Here is a 5,342-nt window from a genome sequence, read left to right as displayed (position 1 = left end):
GTAATTTGGCCCCGGCTGACAAAAGGAGATGGATGTCTGGAGGTTAGCTCGGCTGTCAGCTCCCACAGAGATGAGACAGCTCCTTTTTTGTTTCTCTGAAGCTTAAATTGAGGGTGACTTTGGAGATAAGGTGGCATTTAAATTGTCCCCACCCCCTTGTGTGTCGGGAGGGATTCCTCTGGGTCATCTATCTCCTGGGAATGAGGGTGACACCTAACAGGGCCCAGAAGAGCCGCCAGAGGCCTCTGGGAAAGGGGGCCTGGGAAGGCCCGGGGCCTCCCCCCTAGCCCCCACCCAGGCTGCAAGAGGTCAGGCCAGAGTGTGAGGGAGGCCTGGGAGAGAGCCTGGACAGCTCTGCCCCAGCTCCCGGCTGGACAGTCTGGGACCGTTCTGTCCTCTGGGCCTTTGCTGCTTCCTCCTATTAGAGACAGTCATGCAAGTGTGTCTGCAGGGGCATTCTGTTTGGAGAATGAAGACTCAGGCTGGAACCCGGCTGACCTAGGCCAATCACTTGCCCTCTCTGGGCCTCACCATCCTACAAAATGTCATTATGCTGGCCCCTCTGTGATGCTTTATGGAGTGTGAGGCTCCCCTGGAGGCAGGTGATAATATTATCATCCCTCTTTTCCAAATGAAGACCCTGATTTGCAGCTGAGCGCTAACCATTATACATACTACACTGCCACGTGTTTCAAATGCAGAGGTTGGGAGAGGACCCCCCAGCTTGAATCTCTGCGCCCATGACCCTGTGACTGGGAGATGCCCGAAGGGCGGGCACCTCTCCCACCTTACCCACCCACCTCCCCACGGCCTCACCTGGGGGCCTGGCACAGAGCAGGTCTTCAAAAATGTCCTGTGTAAGGGAGGACTAGCAGGCATTGAAGAGAAGCCATCACAGAAAGACTCCAGACTTCCGCTGTGACCCTGTGGAGGACATTGCTCAAGTGCCCTTCCCTCCGCAGGGCTCAGTTTCCCCCTCTGTAGAATGAGCAGTAGAGTGCCCTAAAATCTCCACTAGTTCTGGCTGTCAGTAATCTACAAATCCCTTCCCTGGCCTCTGTGAGTTGAAGACCCTCAGTCCACCACCAAGAAAGCAGCCCTGCCCTCAGAGCCAACTGGGCAGCAGTAGGGACAGGTCTCCTGGAGCCATCCACACTCCCCGGGAACCCATCAGAAAGAACCCTGGGACCCGCATACATGACCTAACCAAGAAAAGCAAAGTGCCAACAAACTCAGACAGAGGCTAGAGAAGCTTAAGCAGAGCCCCCCACATCACAGGGTGGTTCGAAGCCTAGCTGGTGGTTATCGTCACTGGTTATCAGTGGTAACCTATCAGCAAGAGGTAGAGAGACCTGAGAGGTGGCTAGGCAGGGAGATGATGCCACAGTGTCACTGTGCCTGGAGTCAGGAAGATCTGAGTGCAAATCCTGCTTCAGACCCTGACTAGCTGTGTGACCCTGGGCAAGTGACTTCACTTCTGTTTACCTGTTTCCTCATCTGTAAAATGGGGGCAGCAATAACCCGCCACATGGGCTTAAATGAGGCTCCAATAAGATGACGTACAAAGAGCACTTTGTAAACCTTTAAGCACATCAATGACAGTTATGATCACCATCATCTCCCATCTCTGGGCCTTTGCACTGGCCGAATGTACTAGAATGTACTCTCCCCATCTCTTGTAATCCCTAATAACATTTAAAGTTCAATTCAGGAGTTTCTTTCTGCAGGAGGCCTTTCCTTGTCCTTCTGGTTCAGGGTTTCTTAACCCTTTTCGGGTCCTGGACTCCTTGGCCAGGCAGTCTGATGAAGCCCTTTTCAGAATCATGCTCTAAAAGACAAGTTGCAGAATCCAAGCCTGAATGGGAAGAGAAGAGGGGCTGTCAGAGGACAAGGCACCTCTAGGTAATTCTCTCCATCAGAGGGGTCAGCCCCCAGACCACCACACCCCCAAGTACTGCCTGAGACAGACGAAAATGTCACTGGGAAATATTGAACAAAGTAAATAAAAGTGCCAGAAGACACGACAATGTTAACGTGTGGTTTTCTAAGTCAGGACCTGCGGGGATCCTTCTGGACAGCATAGACCCTGGTTCTATTCGAGTTGGACATCTCTGCCGCAGAACTTGCTTTCAACACTGGGACATGGATGTGAAGGAGGGAAGCCCCCTCACAGCAGTCAGAAAAAGCCCCAGTGACCAGAAAGTCCATCTTGCCCATTTCTCAAGGTCTCCCCTGGAAAAATGGCGGACAAGCTGGAAGAACTGAAGCATCCTTCCCAGGGTCCCCGGGGCACTGCCGAGGGTCTGACACATTGCTGGGAAGGGAAGTCTTGGAGGGAGTGAGGTGATCTGCAGGATGGGGTGGGGACCTGCTGAGGGCTTGCCCAGGGGCTCCATTTCAAGTAAAACCCCACAAAACAGAGAGTAATAAACGTCTTGAAAGACTGTGTTTGTGTCTGTATATTTATGTTTGTATGTTTTTGTATGTATGTGTGTGTTTGTGAGCTTGTGTGTGTATATTTGTGTGTATGTGTTTATATGTGTTTTTGTATATGTATGTGTTTGTGTTTGTACAGCATTTGTGTGTGTTGCAGGGACAGGCCCGCAGGGAGGAGGTGCTTTGTTTCTTCCCCCCAAAGTCTTTTGCATATTTTGTAAAATTTAACTGTGTATAAATCACAGTCCACCAACCTGGGCAAGCTAAAACTCCCACTACCTCTGGGGAAACTGAGGTTGCAGGCTGGCTCCCTCAGCTCAAAAGGAAAAGAATGCTGTCCATGCTTTTGTGTTCCATTTCCAGAGAGAAAGAGGTCTGGTTGATTATTCTGAGCACATTAGGAGGGATCTTTACATCTGGCACCAAGGGGAGGCCCGTGGGGGCTCCCTCTTAGACTGAGGGGTGTGATGTTTAAGACACTGGGGGTATAAAAGGAAAGTGGATTCAGAGAATGTCAGAGCCAGAGGGCCCTGAGAGTGCAGAATGTGGGGTGGGTGTCAGAGCCAGAGGGCCCTGAGAGTGCAGAATGTGGGGTGTCAGAGCCAGAGAGCCCTGAGAGCAGGGTACCAGAACTAGTCCTGTAGAACTGTTCTCTCATCTGTCACACAAGGGCTCGGGCTAGAACAAGGAAAGTCCATGTTCTGAGGTCCAGAGTCCAGAAGCCCCAGTGCTGATATCCTGATCCCGAAGGTCTGCTTGGGGTCTCCCAGCCCCTGGGCCTCCAGAATGATGTTGCCCCGGTGTCTGTGTGGTCTTTGGAGAGGGCTTCCTCCCTTCCTCCCTTCCATCTGGACTCTGCTGCTCATTCTGGGGAGGACGGATCCCCTCCTTCCCCCTCCCTCCAGCCACTTCCTGTCTCTGTGATGGGGGGGGGGGGGTGAGGGGGCGTCTCCTTTCTGATGTCAGTCCCTTTGCCCCAGGCTGCCAGCCTCAGCCTCTGGACACAAGAGCCCGCTGCCCAGCACACTCCCCAGCACTCTCCCCGCCTGGGTCTTGTTCAATGGTCCCAAGGCTCTTGTGGTTTAGGCAAGGAGGGGTTATTTTTCACCTTCAGTTTACAGATGGGGAAACTGATGCAAGTATCTGGGAAGTGACTTAGCCAAGGTCACCTCAGTGGCAGGAGCAGAGGCCGATCTAGGACCCAGATCTCCTGAGTCTTCCCCCGGGATCTTTCCCTGACCCCGGGTTGCCAGGGGCTGAGAAAGGAATTTTGCGAGTTCTTTGGTCCACACAGATTCCTTCTGTCAAGTACAGATGGAGGGGGCTCCCCAAGTGCATGGGGGCAGGCCTTGGTGTGGGAAGCCATTTACCCGAAGCAGTGCAGGATCCTGGTTTGTATCCACCGGAACAAGGCCTACCTGGAGATTGTCCAATGTTCAAGGGGAGGGCCTGCTCCTTCTTTTGTCTGCATCCCTGTGGCTGGAATGGAGTATACTGTAGGAGCTTAATAACTGCTTGTTGGAGGAATAAGTATGTTTAATCTACTACGCTTCTCATGTTCTTACTGTGGAGACTCTACCCGCCCTGGTCAGTCTACCTTGAGAAGCATCCTGACATGGTGGGTACAGCTCTGGACTCAGAGGCAGGAAGACTTGGGGACCCTGGCCAAGTCATATAGCTCTCTGAGTCTCAGTTTCCCCATCTGTAAAATGAGATCATAACAGCCCCTGCCTAGCAGATCACCTCAGACCTATGAGCTGTTACCATCCCCCAGCACTCTCTCTCATGCAGCTTCTGCTCCAGCCAGAGCTATTTTCTAGCTCTCTGATCCCTGAATTCAACCTGCTGCCCCTACCTCCCACCTCTGCGGGCTCTCTCAGCTGCCCCTCACCTCCCTGCCTGGGCTGTTGACTGAGTCAGAGGAGCCTAGGACTCCCAATCTAGTGCTGGAAGGAAGCTTAGAGACCGTTGACCTCAACCCCCTCATTGGACAAAGGAGGAAACAGAGAAAGAGACCTGCCCAAGGTCCTATGGGCAGTAAGTAACTTAGCTGGGATGTTCCACATAAACTCAGGTTTTCAGATTGCAAATCCAGTGATCAGATGCCCTTTCTGAGCCTCAGTTTCCCCTTCTGTAAAATATGGCTAATCATAGCGCTTACTTCCCAGGGTGGCCACGAGACAGCAGATTTAAACAGCTAGACACAAAGGTGGGCCTTCATGTGGTCATCCTCCTCTGGGCACTGTCCAGCTGATCACAGTTTTTCTAAAACGTAGAAGCCAGATCCGAGCTGACTACTCCACAGGTGGTCTGACCAGGGCAGCTCACAGTGGGGCTTTTCCCTCCCTTGCCCCGGATGTCATATACTAGGTACTTAATAAATGTTTATTGATCAATAGACTGTTATTATGTCCCTCTAAATGCAGCCTGGTGAATCATGTTAACATTCAAAGTTTAACTCAGGCATTAATTCTTTCCTTCCTTCCTCCCTCCCTCCCCCTCTTTCTCTTCTTCCTTCCTTCCTTCCTTCCTTCCTCCTTCCTTCCTTCCTTCCTTCCTTCCTTCCTTCCTTCCTTCCTTCCTTCCTTCCTTCCTTCCTTCCTTCCTTCCTTCCTTCCTTCCTTCCTTCCTTCCTTCCTTCCTTCTTCCCTTCCTCCAGTTACTAGCCTCATTCCTCCAGAATCACCTGGTATTTCTTTCATATATTAATGTGTGCCTGGCATCTCCCCCTACCTCCTTCACTAATAGGTGATCTCTTTCAAGTAGGGACTTTCATTTTATTATCTTAGCTCCTGCACCTGGCAAAGTGCCCAGCACATAGTAGGTCCTTAATGAACACTTATTGGATTGATTCGGAGCTGGAAGAGACCTCAGAGGATGTCTAGTCCAAGCCCCTCATTTTGCAA

This window comes from Phascolarctos cinereus, unplaced genomic scaffold (genome assembly GCF_003287225.1).
Source record: "Phascolarctos cinereus isolate Bilbo 61053 unplaced genomic scaffold, phaCin_HiC Scaffold_9;HRSCAF=440, whole genome shotgun sequence".
Taxonomy (NCBI): domain Eukaryota; kingdom Metazoa; phylum Chordata; class Mammalia; order Diprotodontia; family Phascolarctidae; genus Phascolarctos; species Phascolarctos cinereus.
Note: the sequence above shows the minus strand (reverse complement) of the source record.